At 36.5% G+C, this 18,549-nt stretch overlaps 1 long non-coding RNA gene across 1 annotated transcript; it reads left to right on the top strand.

Moving 5' to 3' along the window:
- The first annotated feature begins 15,500 nt into the window (after window positions 1-15,500).
- Window positions 15,501-17,671, top strand: LOC124888035. Its single transcript, XR_007045915.1, has 3 exons — window positions 15,501-15,690; window positions 15,788-15,896; window positions 17,599-17,671. It is a non-coding gene; the product is annotated as an uncharacterized LOC124888035 (long non-coding RNA).
- Window positions 17,672-18,549: the final 878 nt, after the last annotated feature.

The following is an 18,549-nucleotide window of genomic DNA, read 5'->3' as shown; positions in this document are numbered from 1 at the left end:
CAATTGAAGATTAGAGAGGTGGATTTCCCTAATACCGCCTTTCAAACCCGATATGGTCATTATGAGTTTCTGGTGATGTCATTCAAGTTGACTAATGCTCCGGCTACATTGACGGATCTTATGAATCGGTTATTTAGGCAGTTTATGGATTTTTTTGTCATTATATATATTTATGATATCTTGGTATATTCTAATAGTGAGAAGGATTATGCCAATCACCTTTAAGTAGTGTTACAGACTCTTAAGGATCAATGATTGTATGCCAATTTTTTAAAGTGTGAGTTTTGGTTGAATGCTATGACCTTCTTGGGTCATGTTATTTCTAATGAGGGGATCATTGTGGATCCAAAAAAAGTTGAGGTGGCTAAGAAATGGCCTAGCCCCACGACTCCAATCGACATTTTGAGCTTCTTGGCTTTAGTCGGGTATTATAGGAGTTTCTTAGAGCTTTTCTTCTATTGTTGCTCCATTGACTAAGTTGACTCAGAAGTAGGTGAAGTTTCTTTGGTCCAATGATTGTAAGGGTAGTTTTGATAAGCTAAAGGATAAGTTGCTTCTGCTTTAGTTTTGACTCTGCCCGGGGGTACTGATAGTTTTGTTACATTCTGTGATGCATCTCGTGTGGGATTGGGTTTTGTGTTAATATAACATGGTAAGGTTGTTATGTTTTTAAGTAGCTAAAGTTTCATGAAAAGAATTATCCAACTTATGATCTAAAGTTGGCAGCTGTGGTGTTTGCATTGAAGATTTTACGTCATTATTTATATGGGGTTCATACGGATATTTATTCGGATCATAAAAGCCTGTAGTATGTGTTTACACAAAAGGAGTTGAATCTCAGGAAAAAGAGATGGCTTGAATTTCTCAAAGACTATGACATGAGTCTCCACTACCATCCAGGTAAGGCTAATATGGTTACTTATGCTCTTAGCAAGTTGTCAATGGGTAGCTTGTCTCATGTGGATAAGGAGAAGTGGCAATTGGTGAAGTATATTCACCAATTCGATAGTCTTAGAATTCATCTTTTAGATTCTGAGGATGGAGGTGTGGTTGTATAAGAGGTTATAAAGTCATCTCTTGGTGCAAAGATAAAGGAGATATAGGTTTTGGACCCCATATTGATGCAGATTAAGGATAATTTGGGTCAGCAGAAGGTCATGGCATTTGAGATTTGTGGAGATGGTATTTTGAGGTACCAAGGTAGGTTATATGTTTCGATTGTTGATGGGCTGCGAAAAAGGATTTTAGTTGAGGCTCATAAGTTGAGATATATATTTTATCCTGGTTTGACAAAGATGCATCATGACTAGAAGGAGATATATTGGTTGAACAATATGAAGAAGGATGTGGCTAACTTCGTGGCTAAGTGTATGGTGTGTCAGAAAATAAAGGTTGATCACTTGAGTCCTGGTGGCGTGTATCAAGAGAATGAGTTGACTATATAGAAGTGGGAGGTGATCAACATGGATTTTACTACTGGTCTTTCACGGACTTAGAATTAGAATGATTCAATTTGGGTCATCGTGGATAAGATAACCAAGTCTGCACATTTTTTTACTGTGAGGACTATTTACTCTAGAAAGGATTATGGTAAGTTATTTATTCAGGAGATCGTCAAATTGCATGGTATCTTAGTTTCCATTATTTTTTATTGAGCTGCTCCTTGCTTAGCCAGCTTAGACATAGGATTAGCAGCGTCACGAATCAACCCTAAGTTAGTGATGTTCATGACTGAGATGAGAAAAATGTTGACTATGATGGAAACAAAAGTGAGACTAATGGAATGAGGAGTGAAGTTGTAGGTTGACCAGCGAATTAGAGATGAGATGAGGGGATTTCAAATTAGCTGACAGGTATGTCCCTGACCCTTACGATGCCTATTATTAAGGAAACATAGGATGAGAAAGAGGTAAAGGACATCTGGGAAGTTGGAGGTTTGACCCATGTAGGTAATTTGGAAAATAAAGAAGGAGGTAGAAAGAAAAAGAAGATTAAGAAGAAGGAGACACAAAAAATTGAAGAATCAAACCTTGAGTCTACGAAAGTAGCCAGCGGACAGGATGAGGTAGACTATAAATTTAGGGTCCATGAGATAGCGGCAAGGTCCGAGAGTTCCAAGCCTTTAGATATTTCTGATCTGAGCAGTAGCATAGCTCCACTACCTGAGCCCTAATTGAGAGTACCGACCATAGTCGATACCACCGCTAATTTGAGCACCCCAATCACCGTTGGGGCCATTGATGTTAAGGATGGAGCTCGGTCTAAGGGCCCCCAGGCTGACACATCTTGATCTAGCACTTAGAGCGCCCAGGTATGTCACTGACCCTTGTTTTACGTTTCTAGATTCACCGGGGATAGTGCATATATATTTAGTTGGTATGGGGGTGTACTACATAGCCATTGTGGGTTATTGTTGTTGTGTTTATTTTCCCGTTAGTTGCGGTTTGAATGCAGAACTATTATGTTTTGCTGTGTTTTTGATTTTTTGTTTTGTCTTTTTGTGTTGTGTGATGCTTAATTAGGAAGAAAATTTGTACCTAAGGCAGTAGATATGTTTTGGATTATTGTGCTGGAATTGTTGAAATTGTTTGAAAAATTGGTACCTCTCCTAAAAACTTTTGACAATTGCTTAAACACAACCAGCGGCATAAGATTGGTACTGGCTCCTAGATCATATAAGGCCCAAGAGAAGTTGAAGGACCCAATGGTACATGGAATAGTGAAGGCTCTAGCGTCCTCCTTCTTCTCTACCAATGATCTAGAGGCGACAACACTACAGTGATGAACATTGTCAATGGGTTCATAGCTTATTGTCCGCTTCCTAGTGACCGATCTTTCATAAATTTTGCATAACCAGGCATCTGCTCCAATGCCTCTACAAGTGGTGGTATGTTTACAAATAACTCCTTCATCATAGATAGGAACTTCTGATACTTGCCCTCGTCTCACTTTTTTTTAACCTTTGAGAAAAAAGGAGAGGGAGGTCTCAAAATAGTCTTCAAAATAAGCTCATCAACCTTACCCTTACCTTTATCCTTGTTACTACTTCTATCTACATCTAATAATTTTCCAGTTTCAATTTTGAGTGTTTCCATAAAATCAATAGGATCATCATTATTCTTCGACTAACTCAAAGGGGGCAGAGGAAGATCTATGGTGGTCTTACCAATCCGAGTAGTAATGGCATGGCAATGATTTTCATTCTTAGGGTTTTGAATTGTATTACTAGGAAGAGTGACAAGCTGCGTTTGATTCAATGTGGCAAACATTTGGCCAAATTCCCAGTCCAGTTGTTTAATTGCGATGGCATGCGACTCAAATTATTGATTTAACCCTGATATGTTCGGCTTAATATCTTTAAGGTAGATCTCCTGAATTTCTTGGAATTTTACCAACTTCGACAACATTGCTTACATTTTAGACTCTGTATCTCCACTAATGGTGGAACATATCTGTCACTCTTCTCTTTATAGTCATCTTTGCACCTCCAATCACTATCTTGCTCCCTACTTCTGTCTCGGTACCTATCACCATAGTAGTTTTGACCTTGATTTCCTTTCCCTTTGGCTTGGAAACCCGCCACCTCTCAATCTAGATACTTTGCTTTCTTATATGCATCAAAATCATAGGCCCTGGAAGTAGTTCCTTGTGCCCACACTGTGTTTACCTTTTCAGCAATCATTACTGTAAATTGTTTTGTAAGAAGCCCAATATCAATTTTGAGTTGTGCAACTTCTTGCACTATTGAATCATCACCAGCTTTGTAGTTACTCGCAACCACAATAATGTATATAATAGCTCCTCTATTATCCTCCCGAGTGTGCCATCCTCGATTAGTGATAGAGATTTCATCCAGCATTTCCTGCGGTATATCCTAATAAGGATGCATAAGTGTGGATCCAGATATAGTGCCTGCCATTGCCCTAGAGCTAACACTCAAGGATTTGTAGAATATTTCCAATAGGTTAGACCCTGGAATCTAGTGATAAGGTACCTTACTTAACTTCTTTTTGAACCAAAACCATGCTTCATACATAGAATCTGTAGGAAATTGCCTGAAGTTGTAGATCTTATCTTTTAGTTGTAGCATCCTGGAAAGAGGAAAGAATCTATTAAAAAACTATCTGCGCAGCTAATTCTATGTCATTATTGAGTCTCTCGGAAGTTCCCCCAGCCACAATGATGCTTCTCCTGTCAGCAAAAAGGGAATAACCACAACTTTACAGCTTTCTGATCTACCCATGGTATGGTATACGAAGTACAAATCCTAGTAAAATTGACAAGCAACATGTTTAAATCATTTGTTGCCAATCTATAAAATACACCCTTTAAGTTCAGCATCTGGATTATTGTATTATTAATATTGAACATCATATTAGGGGGTAGAGTAGGAGGAATAATGGATCCCGTCTCTACAAGATCAACATAACCCATATCCTCATCTTCATCATATGGAGGTAGATACAGATACACTGGTATCACTCAAGCTCTTCCACCACAACTCTATCATAATCACCGTCGAGTGGTGCTCGGTGTTCAACTGGTCTTGGCCTGGCTAGCATTACCTGCTGAGCTAATTAGGCTTCCTCAACCGCTTTTCTCTACTGTTCAATTGTCTCTTCTATCATTATCCCCATCTGTCTATTAGCAACATTCTATGGATCACTTAGAGCAGGCGGAGGTATAGCAAGAGAGTCATTCTGAACTCCTGCTAAAACACCATCATGAGCATACTCCATCAACCATCTTTGTGTTTACAGAATTCTTTTGGGTTTTAGATCAATAGGGAGAAAGGTTTTCCCTTAATGCCGGGTGTTAGGCATACACCGACGTATGACCAACTAAAGCAGAAAATAAAATCTGTGAACTTTACCATCTCAGTCAATAATTTAATATTGTATATCCATGGCAACGATGCCAAACTTTGATATCTCCCAAAAACTAACCTCCAATGAAGTATGCCACGGTCGATGTCAAATATAATAACCTAACTCATATTGGGGTCGAACCTACAGGGAACACGTGGAACAGTATCTCAAACATAGCAAAATCCATGAGCAGTACGATAAAGTAAATTGGGGATTTGAAAATCAGTAGTAACTAGTAGCCAAACTTGAATGATGGAATTAGAAAATGAATACTAGGACTGTGTTCCCCTGGCTTCTCAGCTCCATAAGTTTCTTATGTTTGATCCACCTAACCTACTTCTTCTGCGTACAAGCTTGACAAGCTATGTATTATCAATCATCTTATAAACGTATTGTTAAATCTCACCCTTCACCTTGTGAGTCTCAGGACATCGCCTTGTTTTCTTTCATCTAAAACCTTAGTACAACTCTTACCTATTGAATCTCGAGCTTATTAAACGAGGGTTGATAGCCTCGAATCATTGTTGTAACCTCTTTTTCCCTATCGTAAACTCCCTTGTGAGGATGTTCTCAAATTTAGGCAATTCCTTAGCTTATGCAATAGCTTATGGTATGATTGATATGAAGAATATTTCAATACATGCAGCTACAATAGAGTAGATAAACCTCCCACTTTTCTTACAGAGTTAATCCGCTAGGGTTCCCACAATACTTGTCAAGGAAGTTAGCTGCTCAAGATTATGCAAATATTCATGATAATTAATGAAGAAGACATGTAATTAATTGCACAATAGTGACAAAATAAAATCTGAGATCTTTAATTGAATACGAAACCAAAAATCCAAGAACAATTATATCAGTGATCAAAGCATATGAAGGTACGTAGAAAATTATCAAAAGTATGTAACATAATAAAGAAATAACCCTAGGGTATTTATAGTATCTCAAAATAACAAAAAAGTCCTAATTAAAATGGATTATGAAAATTAAGTTGGCAGTGGTCATGCCTCTGGCAACGGTCATTAGGTCTCCGTACGACTCGTTGCCTGCTGTTGTAGCTCTCTTGCATCTTCAATGGTGATGACTCGTATAGTCACATTACATGTCATATCCATCTAATCACAGTCACTCCAGTAAATTTTCATATTTGGGGTACTTGAGTTTATTGTCGTTATGACTCCTCACCATGAATCGTACTCAAACATTATGACTCGTGGTCTTTGCTCATAGCCACTAGAGTATTAATCTTGAAAGCTTTACATATTAGTCATAATACGACTGTTTACTATGTGTCGTAGTCAACCCTTACGACTCGTATCCTTCTTTTACTTAGTTTCCTCAGATTTTCCTTAGCCACTGTTATCTTTACCAGCTGGGCTATGAGTCGTAAGGTGACTTGACAACTCATAGCCTGACCAGTATTCTACTTCTTGAGAGCATTCTCTTCTATTTTTCAGTCTATGCAACTTCCTAAATAATTTACCTACAAAATACGTAAAACACACATCATATCCTACAAAACAACCTAACTCAATTCATAATTTCACCATTTTATGTATCGAATGTGCCATGTTTCCACGGCACATCAGTACGCAGTTCTCTTCTTGCTTTTTCCATTTGTTTTAGAAAGGCTTGGGCACACAGGTAAACATTAGCACCGCATTCCACCCTTAGACGGATGGACAAACAGAGAGGACTATTCAGAATTTAGAAGATATACTAAGGGCTTGTGTAATTTATTGTGGAGCTAGTTTGGTGGATCATTTGCCTTTCATCAAGTTTTCTTACAATAATAGTTATCACTCTAGTATTGGGATGGCTTCTCTTCAGTCTCTTTATGGTAGGAGCTGTATATCTCCTATTACGTGGTTTGAGGTTAGTGAGACTAGATTGTTTGGCCCAGACTTGGTTCACCTAGACATTGAGAATGTGAAGGTGATTTGAGATAAACATAAGACTACTCAGAGTTACCAAAAGTCCTATATGGATGTGAGGTGAAGAGAGTTGGAGTTTGAGGTTGGTGATTGGATGTTCTTATAGGTATCTCCTATGAAAAGAGTGATGAGATTTGGGAATAAAGGAAAGCTCAATCACCATTATATTAGCTTGTACTTGATTTTGAGAAGAGTGGACAATGGTATGTGTGAATTGGATTTTCCTTTGTTTTTGGGTTCTATTCATTTGGTTTTTCATGTATCGATGTTGTAGAAGTGTATGGGCAATCCTTCTTTGGTAGTGCCTACTGAGAGTGTTGGTATTTTGGATTCTTTGTCTTACAAGGATGTCTCAGTTGAGATTCTGCAGAGGCAAGTACATCGTTTGAGGAATAAGGATGCGGCTTCACTGAAAATCCTTTGGAGGAACCATAAGGTGAACGAAGCTACTTGGGAGGCTGAAGAGGACATAAAGTCTAGATATCTATTCTTGTTCCCCAGGTTGGACAATCATGCTTAAAGTATGGATTTTCCGACTCTTTTTATTTTCTAACTTTCATAAAGCTTTTATGATTATATTCTTATCTTACAATCGTGTTAATGGATGTCGTAACTCCTCATTTAGGGATGAATGTTCCTAGGGAGAGGGGTAATGTAACACTCCATATTTTTGCCTCTAAATATTTCTTAACTTTTGTGCTCATTTCCCAAGTAACAACCCACCTAAAGAGTCGTAAAGACTTATTACGAGTCATAGAACCCTTATCATAGCATGACTAGTATATGTTCCCAAGTTATTGTTCTAATTACGACCTCTACATTACGAGTCATAAGGTGAGGTCATGAGTCGTATGGATAGACTCGTGACCAAACCAATGGATTGGCTGATATTTCTGTCCTAAGCATGACTAGGACCCTACGAGTCATAAAGTCACATTATAAGTCATATTGTACGACTCGTAGGGTCAACGGTAAGGATGCTTTAAGTCGCTACCCAAACTATGATCCAGGAAATTATTTATATCCAGACATCTTAAGTCATGACGTGACCCATAGAAACTAGGGACAGATTTTTCCTACAAATTCTTATTAAGGGAAAATAAAATTTTTATCCCATCCAACTTGTATCCCACGACTTAAAACAGTCTTGTAGCCCTACTATCATCAAATTATAATAAAATAAGAATTATTCTTCTCTCTCAAATCCCCAAGGCAAGAACAACTAGTGTTATTAAGGATTTGGCTTCTAGAGCTCCAATTGGTGATTTTCCTCCTCTTCTCTACAAACTTGTGTTTTATTCATTGCATGCAATATTGATATTTATGTGGTTTTAAATTTGATTTTAGAAATTGGGTTGAGGATTTTGGATAATTGTTTATTGAATGATGTTCCCATCATTTAATATGTATTATTTATACTTTATTGATGGTTGTTGAAATAATTGGGTACATGGGCATAGTAATATAGTGTGGGGGTCATGGCATTCCTCCAATTTAATGATTTATGGTATTGGAGACAAACCCTGGAGTCTAAAGAGTTCAAGCTGAGTAGGACCAAGACGGAGTACTTGAAATACAAGTTTAATGACTTGAGGCAAGAGGACAAGGTGGTAGTAAAGTTGGATTCCAAGGTGGTTAGTAAGAGAGATAATTTTAAGTATCTTAGAGCTATGATTCAAGGGAATGGAGAGATTGTTGAGGATGTCTCTCATCGTATTGGGGAAGGATGGATGAAATAGAGGCTCGCCTCAGGGTTTTTGTGACAAGAAGGTGCCTCCTAAGATAAAAGGGAAATTCTATAGAGTTACAGTCTGTCCAGCCATGCTGTATAGAGCAGAGTGTTGTCCAGCTAAGAACTCTCATATCCAAAAGTTGAAGGAGGTGGAGATAAGGATATTGTAGTGGATTTGTGGACATACTGAGGGTGACAGGGTTAGGAATAAGATTACGTCACAACCCGAATCGGGGCCCTAGTTGTGACGAGTATTTTGAACCATAAATGCCCGAAACACCCTTATCTGTCTGGTAATCACGCACATGACTTATATGACAAAAGAAATGCGGAAGATACACAATATAATGGAAACATGGTCAAGAATCATATGAAAACAATAATAGGGAATAATGTCCCACAATCTCAATCAACATTTCAAAAACGTCTGCAAAATCTCTATTACATGACGATATAAATAACTATCTGAAAACTGGGACAAGGCTCCCAGTAAACCCAAAACTACTAAATAATAATTAAACTGCCAGACATTAGGCCTTTCGAAAGATAGAAGGCTTACCACTCGACTCTACAATTCTGTCTAGAGAATCTACTGATTTTCTGGACCCCTAGACTGTGCCTCCGAACTTAGGAGGGAAGGGGGTTAATACAAAAGTACTGGTACGCAGAGAAATAAAAAAAATATAATATTTTTACCAAATATAGGTGAGAGCCATTATAAAGTAGTTTCATATCAAATCATTTGAAAACACATGGGCATCATGTAATAGTTTTCAACAACAATGTAATGCATCTGAGCTAGGTGGAATACCCTATGTATTACATTTACACCAACTGTCAATTCCCGATTTCTACCGAGATTAGAGTATAAGTGAGGGGAAGACACATAAGATCACAAAGCAGGGTGTCTCAACCCAATAAGTATAGTAGTGCCCAAGATCACTTAGCCTGGGCTCCTAACCATAGTCCCAATTTGGGAATGACAGAAAGTCAAGTACACAAGATCACTTAGCCTGGTACCAAATCCCCATGTCGGCAAACATGATTTCCAGCGATGAGCCCTTACACTCAAACGCTTTCTTAGGGCATCCACCTATCTTATGTAAAATCAATACATCAAAATCTATTTAATTCAATCACATATCTTATTCTATAGGGTATCGTCATACCCGACTTGCAAGCCATCAATATCACATCATTCTTTCATGAAACCATTATATTCATCATATTTCAACATAACAACCCTCTTATTTCAAGTTAAAAATCATAACCATTTTAAAAATATTTCATGTCAGCTTGTCAAGATGATTTCAAAAAATTCACATCATATGAGGATTTACTACAAAATCATATCAAGAGAGGGATTTTCATATAATTCATGCTCTCAAGTTAACATCTTTTCGGAATACATGCATATACGTATATCATATATAAAATCACTTCGAGAATGGGCCTAAAGACTAATCAATATCATAAAACATTTAAAACATAATTATATTCGTAATTTCAAAGCCCCCATTTTTAAAACATGAATTTTTAAGCCCATGAGATTTTTTAGATAACCCCACGTACCTCTATATGCGAAGATGATAGGTGTTTCTTAAAGCCTACGTTCTGGTAATTCCAAATATGCAATTAGTTTCAAAAACCCACGGTTGAATCTTGAGTTGCTTGGGTTTTTATTTTGAAACCCTAAGGAGAGTTATTAAGCAATTTTGATAAATGAAGGTTTATTTTGGGGTATTTGGGGACTAATTTCGTGTTTATGGCTAAATAAGGGTGGGAAAAGAACCATTTTGCCTCAAAAATGAAGTATTTAAGTCACTTGAGTAATAATGTATGCGTTGCACACCTTATCGCATAATATAGGTTGTGCGGCGCACTCTTTATCGCACACATTAGGTTGTACGTCGCGCACCTTATAGCATAAGTTAGGGTGTGCATCGTACACCTTATGCTGCACGATACACTCCAGTTTACAAAGCCATAAATTCTTCCTCGGGTGTCGGATTTTTGCGAAATTAGTATCGTTGGAAATATAATTTGAGACCTTTCATTTGATATATAATGGGAACTCTAATTCAATATATACAAAGAGTAATGGTCGATTAAAGTTGACCTAAGTTTTAACGCTCACTAAAATTCAAATGATAGGAAAACTTTCAACTTGTCCTTGAGCGTGGGGACCTATATGATCTCAATTCATGCTCAAATAAGTTTCCAGTCTACATAATTTATTAACACACTAAACTTGCATTAGATTTATGGCTTTTGGAATCTTTACGTGAAGGAAATAACGATTTTCATTCTCGTTCAAAAAGTAGGGTGTTACAGATTATTTGGGAGAAGGTGTGGGTGGTATCAATAGAGGACAAGATACAGAAAGTACAGTTGAGATGGTTTGGGCATATGATAAGAAGGGGTATTAATTCCCTTATTCGTAGATATGGGAGATTGGCCTTGGATTGTTTTAGGCAAGGTAGGGGTTGTCCAAAGAAATACTAGAGAGAAGTGATTAGACATGACATGGAAAAGTTTTAACTTATTAAGGACATGACCCTGATAGGAAGGTACAGAGGACGCATGTTAAGATAGAGGGCTAATATGTGTAGTTGAGTCATAGTCAATAGTTGGGAGTACCTTGGGGTAGCATGGCTAGTATTCGTAGGTCTTTGTACATAGGTTGGAGCTTCTAGTTAGGTGGATTAGTGGGAGGTGTGTTCCTTTGGTTTGTTAGTAAATAGTATTTCCTTGTGGGCGTTGTATCTCTATTACTATATATTTATTCTTGTTCTATGATTATTTTGTTTACTTTCATTGTGTCCTGAGCCGGGGTTCTATCAAAAACAACCTCTCTAGTTCTTCGAAGGTAGTAGTATGGACTGCATACATTCTACCCTCCTTAGACCCCACTATGTGGGAATATACTGGGTTTGTTGTTGTTGTTGTTTAGAATTGATTTGGAAATTGTGTAACCTTATCCCACTTGTATAATTAGATTTGGAACATGGTTAATCACATGGTTTGTCTTACTATCCTAAGCTATTACATTGCATAAAAGGCTCAATGGAATACAAATGATATTTTGGAAGGCCTTGATGGCCATGTGTTGACCTAATTATAAACTACGGGGGTAGAAGCATGCCCCCAAGTTGTTTTTATAAACTACGGGGGTCGAGTAATTCCTCCAAAATTTGACTTGATAAATCACGGGAGTCGGGGCATTCCCCTAAGGTAATGAATAATTGGAATGGCATAATGATATTAGATTGCAAGCGTAATTGCTATGACGATACCAATGGTATATGCCGTCATGGATTATTCTTGGTTTATAAATGGGAATGATTCCCCCAAAATTTGAACCTTAAGGTGATGAATGATTTGAATGGCATAATGATATTATCTTTCACGCATAATTGGTATGACGACACCAATGGTATATATTGTAATGGATTATTCTTGGTTTATAAATGGAAATGTGTAAACTATTTTAATTAGGAATAATAGGGGGTTGTGTAGCTTACCGTGAAGGTGTAAGTCCCAAGGAGGATAAGAACTGGAAACCATGTTTGTCGGCGTGGGTTTCTTGACGACCGTGTGCATAGTTCACTCTTATATATATATATATATTCATGTATCCTGGAATAATGTGGGGTTGTGGCAATCCCCGGTCATTCTTAGATATCTTTGGTTTGTATGGCTAATATGCACTGAGACCTTCTCAGCAGGGAGAGATGAACCCATACAGCCTATGGATGCCTAGATAATGGGATAGCTACACAGCCTAGGTTAATATTTTAAATCTCATGCTAAAGCTTGTTCCTTATCTCAGCATGTTATATATATGTATATAATTGTGTTCATAGGATTTTAAATGATTTTGGACTGACTTGATCATGGAATTATTTTGTCCTTTCCCTGAGGTACATGCTAGAGCTCACCCCGCTAATCGTCCTCAGATGATGTATCCCCATGCAATGCAGGGTTTGAAGACACTTCTACTTTTTCTTCATCGTGATAGGTGATTTCTGGATTTTCTAAGAGTCAATTTTAAAGTGTTGAGCTTCCATACCCCAAAAGGCCCTTATTTCATGGTCTTGCCTTTATTTATGTCTTAGAATAGTTTGGCGGGTATTTAGATATGGTCGGGGATATGTCTCAACTTTGGTTGATGTTTAATTTCTTAGAGGCTTTTGTAGACAAAGTGTGGGTGGATTTTATTGTAGATTCTTAGATCCCTCCTAATAAAGATTTATCTATCTTGTTATATGTCCATAACTCAGCTTTATCTTGTTATAACTCAGGTCTATGTTGTTATATGTTTAGAACTCAGTTTTATCTTGTTATTTGTTTGGAATTCATCCATTGCTAGTTATTGTGTTCTAGTTGGCTAGGATAATGGGGGTGGTCTCCGATTCTCGGTGGACTTGAGATACTCAACACGACTAGGACCTGGTTTGGGTTATGACATCTCAGTTTATAACTGATAGTTCCTTTTACATATCTTAAAATTCTCTTCATAGCCTGAACATGCTCACTGTTTGGAGCTTGGATATATTGACTTTCTAGGTTAACAACATGTGAATGGTCAGGTCAGGTTAATATAAGGTACTGGAGACTTACTAAAATGTTTTTGTATACTGAGGCATCAATTGGGGTTCCTAAAACTTTTTGTAATCTGTGCTCCTAAGCTAGTGGTGTGCCTACTGCCGTGGAAAGTGCCATATAAGATTTATTAAGTAACTGAGTAGCATAACTATTTCGGTTGAGGTGAATACACCTATAGAGAAATACTTTACCTCAACTCCTTAGAAGAAGTGTAGTTGTTCAAGATCCTTCATTGCAAAGTCTTTGCCAAGTTTTGTTATGATCTCTACAATAAACTGAAAAAAATTCCCTGTAACTATAATATCATCTACAAATAAGAGAAGTAGGACAATACCTTTATTAAAATGAAGAGTGAATAATGGTGGATCTACTGTGCTACACTTAAAACCAATATGCAGTAAATGTAGGCTGAATCTGTTAAACCAAGATCCTGATGCTTGTTTCAGTTTATATCATGCTTTTTTCAGAGATCAAACAAGATTTGGAAACTTAGGATCTGTAAAACCTAGTGGCTGGCTCATATAGACTTCTTCTTAAGGATGTTCACATAAGAAAGCATTCTTAACATCTGTCTTATAGGCTAGTGTTGTCTTATTCTACTGATAGCACTAATTCCATGTTAGTTGCCTTTACCACAGGACTAAAAGTTTCTTTAAACTCCACTCCTTCAAACTAAGATGATCCTTTCGCCACAGTCAAGCTTTGTATCCATCTATAGTGTCATCAGACTATTATGGTCTTGGACACCGACCTTGATCCAACTATATTCATATTTATAGTTCTAGTAACTAAGCTCCAAGTCCAATTTCTATGTGGTGCATCCAACTCTGTCTGCATTACTGAGTATTAATGTGGAATCTTAAGTGCTTCTTTCACGGTCTTGGTTTTCATATATGTTGATTCTCTTGTTGCAATAAGAAAAGTGTGTATTATAGATAAATTTTTTGTGTTGCATCCAGTCTCTATGTGATGCCTTTCTTTCTAATTCTCAGTGATCTCACTAGGTCTTATTAGACTATTTTGTTTAAAACCTTTGCCTGCATTAGGACATTGTGCTAATATCCTCATTGGTATGAGTAGCATTAATATTAGCATCATAGACGACAGGATGAGTAGCTGCATCATCAACATCATGGCTAGTAGATCGAGTATCATAATCAGTAAGCTAAATATGTTGAATGACTTCGGGATTAGGGACATCATCAGCAAGAATATTTAGAGCTACATTATAAGGATGTTCTGGTGGCAACACTTCCCCTAAAATAGTATAATTTGTACCATGACGTGCCTCATCTTCTATGTCCTACAAGTTAGAGAAAAACTCAAGGAAAGTAATCAAGTGAGTAGAAGTATCTGAGACAGGTTGATCAGACTGCACATAAGATAGTGTAAATTCATTAAACACCATATCTCTTGATATGAAAACCCTTCTAGTTGGAGAATGGTAACACCTATATCCCTTGAGAAAGCTGTTATATCCAATAAAAACACATGGATATGATTTTGGTATGAATTTAGTTTATCTTTTCAAGTATGGGAAACACCTATCTCCAAACACTTTCAAATTGTTGTTGTCAGGGAACCTAACATTGAGCTTTATAAGAGGAAAATTCATCCTTTAAAACTAATTATGGAAATTTATGATAAACACAAAAATTGAAAAGCTTCAACCCATGGAAAAAGATGTAGTTTGGCATGTAACAACAAAGTTAGTCTAGTTTCCACTACGTATGTGTTTTCCCTCAGATATACCATTTTGCTCAGAAGTGTTGGGACATGAGATATGCCTAATGATACCACAACTTTTCAAGTTTCTAATAAATTAAGTTTTAATAAGTCACCGCCACCATCATATTGGAAAACTTTTATAACTTTGGAAAATTGTCTTTCTACTATCTTTTAGAATTTAATAAAAACTTCATAAAACTCTGAGTTCTTTTTTAAGGAATAAAACCGAATGTATCTCATATATTCATCTACCAAAACCACATAGTATTTCATGTGTTGAGATGACTCAACAAGTGGTGGTCCCCAAATATCACAACGAATTTTGAGTAGAAGCTCATTCTTAATTTTATTTCTCAAACTAAAAGGAAGTTTACTACTTTTTCCTAACTGACTAGTACGGATAGTAGGAAACTTATTCCAACTCCTAATATCAATGTGTTAGTGCTACGCAAGAGCATTAAAAACTTCAAACTAATATGTCCTAATCTATTATGCCAAATGTTGTCTGACTTCCTCCAATCCTGTACAGCTGTCAAGGCAAAAAGTTGTTATCATCTAGTGCATAGAGTCCTTTCTTCCTAGTGCCCTTGGTCATTTTTTTTCTTGATATCTTCTCCGTAACAACAAAATCATCTTTATCAAACTCAACAAATACAAGCGTTATACTTTGCTAGTTTGCTATCAAATAACAATTTCTTATAGATATCAGGAACTACAAGTATCTCTTTAGTTTTCAACCATAACTTTGCGGTATTTCCAACATGTGTGATTTTAAGATGTGATCCATTTCCAACAACTATTATATCCATTACATTATAAGGTTTAATATTTGATGAGTTACCTACTGAATTTGTTAGATGAGTAGTTGCACCTGAGTCTACAAATACCGTCTCATCCTCAGTACTGTTACTTTACAGATTCACAGTTGCTAAAGCTAGAGGGAGATATTCGATAGCCTGGTAGGAGTAGTCCCACCTGTTGAAGCATTTCATGTCTTTGTTGTTGTTCTTACCGCATAAATAACAGGTACTGATTGAGTCTTTCTCAATTGACTTTGCAACATTCCCATTCTAGATAGTGGTTCCTTGTCTAGCAGGTTTAAAATCTCTTCCCCTGGAGTTGAAGTTCCCTCTCTTTTGATTGTAATTCCACCGACTTCTACCACTTTGTGTAGTAAAGGCCATTTCATGATTGTGCTGAGTTAAGTCTTCCTCTTTATCCCTCATGTCAATTATTAGAGAGAGTTAACAAATTGATTTAGGGAAGGATAAGATGTTTTCCCTATATCAAAGTTTTGAAAGTTCTGTATTTTGGACCTAATCCTCTTGCAAAGTTAATCACATTATGGCTTCAAGACCATAACAATTTTCCAAAAATTATTTCTGATACTCATCAAGTTTCTTAGTTCCTAACTTAATGTTTTGTGATTATTGCTTAAGTTGGAACTCTTTGTCCTTTGTTGCTTGTGGGTATGTTTTTTTAAACATTCCAACATTTTCTTTTTTGTGGAACATCTACGACAAGGTATATGCTTTCTTCAGCCATGGTTCCTGAGATTTAAGTCCTCAATAAGACATCCTTCTCTTCTCGATCATCCTCCTCACTTAATTATTCTATTTCCTTTTATGTAGAAGATTCACTCTTCTCTGCGGTAGATGTTGTTTCTTTGTCTAGTCTGTTATCCTCAACCAACACAGTCACTTTCATGACTTGCATGAGTTGCATAACTTGGATCCTCTATATAAGGTGGTTCGTGTGCTTAAGTATGTTAGGACAAGTAATAGTGAGGTGGTGAGAGAAGTTGCTAGAAGTATTGAGGGGGTATAGGAAGAAGTAGTATTTTTTTGCCATTGATTTTGGACAAGTGAATTGAATAGAGTAATATATAGCATACGACTAAGGTTTCTCTAATACCATAAGAAATACATAGTACAGAAGTTGAGAGAAAAATGGAGAAACTTGATATATTATTGATTTGTTCATACATGGATTTATACATAATATTGTAGGATAATTAGAGTTAAGAGTTTTAGGTTATGTACACTTGTAGTACTACACATCTTGTAGACTTACACATAGACTCTAACTCTAATTGACTTGATCATTATCTAACTACACATTCATCACATGGTCATTAGCTACTACACTAATCATTATCTTCAAAAATAATAACTATTAGGATTCAATAAGTAAGAGTAATGATGGATGAAACTTGATGTGAAGGGTGATGTATGATCAGTGAGAATAAAAATTAAAATACTCTAAGGTAAAGCGAGAGGTGGGGGTAACATAAGTGGATGAAAGTGATATGAAATAAATTATTATATAAGTTGTCATGCTTTTTTGTGATTTTTATATTGCATTTATGTTACCTAACCCTGGTCGACCGATGATACCTATCAGTACATATTATTTATACAGATACTAGTTTTTCTATACTCTCTTTGGGGTATGGTCTAGTCTCAGGATCAATAGATGTTTTAGGTTTGACGTGGATAATGATCTCCACCAGCTTCTTCTCTTCTTATTCCTATATTGGAAGTTTTTGTCTTATTTTTTCTTTTATTATACTAGAATCTCTTGTACCTGTTTAGACTAGGTCCTTGGGGAATGTTTTCATTTTGTAATCAAAGTTTTGGTAATTGATTGAAATAAATAAATACATTTTATTATTTCTTATTAACTTTCACATGTATTTGAAATGTTTATTAAGGCTTCTCCTATATAGGTGGATTAGAATAGGTGGCTACATGATTCAATAATTTGGGTCATAACAATCACTCACAAAAACTGTTGGCACAAGCAAGGTATGGCATAGTTGTATTTCTTTCAAAATCTCTTTCATGTCATGGAGACTTTTGCTAGGAAAGATCTCTATTGTTATAAATATTGTAGTGAATTTAACCTCTACCTATTAATATTTCTCTAATCATCTTTATGGGACTATGAATCATATGTTTGTGAAAGGGGAAGCAGGAAAAAGGGTCTGGAGATATATTTCCAACTCTTTCGGGGTGATTCTCACACCAAGCCCAATTAGAATGTTACACCAAACATAGTGGAACACCAAGGTATGAGGAAGATATCGCCTAAATTTAACATTGATATACCTTGGTGCATTTCTATAAGCTGATAAAGAAACCAAGACAAAATATTATATGAAAAAGTAAGGTAGGAAAATCTATGTCTAATTGGGTGAAACTTAACATTGATGGGAGCTACTTACATAACTCTGAGAAGGCAGGAATAGAAAGTGTCCTATTTTTGAAGAAGGTGATATCATTCTGGATTTTTTTTTCTTAGTGAAATTCAATAGTAATAATATGGCTGAGACAGTTGCAGTCAACTTGGGGTGGATATGTGCAGCAGAGTTGGATACGCTTAGCTCGGTCTGGATCTAGACTATCAAACTGTTAGTAAGATACTTCAAAATAAGGAAAATAATAACCTCATATTGAAGAGGAGAATAGACATTATTTTGAACAATTTAAGCTTGATGAATGTTAATATCTAGCACAGCTATAGACAGCCAAATCAGGTGGTATACGACTTGGTTAAGCTAGCTTGAAGTCAAGACATTAGGCTACATTTTGACTCCTTTCTTGTTTTACCCAATGTGTCAAAGGAACTTACCAATTGGATATAAGTTTCCACTCTCTAGTTTAAAATACAATATGAT

Source organism: Capsicum annuum, chromosome 10, assembly GCF_002878395.1.
Source record: "Capsicum annuum cultivar UCD-10X-F1 chromosome 10, UCD10Xv1.1, whole genome shotgun sequence".
NCBI classification, from domain to species: Eukaryota; Viridiplantae; Streptophyta; class Magnoliopsida; order Solanales; family Solanaceae; genus Capsicum; species Capsicum annuum.
This window is presented reverse-complemented; position numbering and strand designations above follow the sequence as displayed.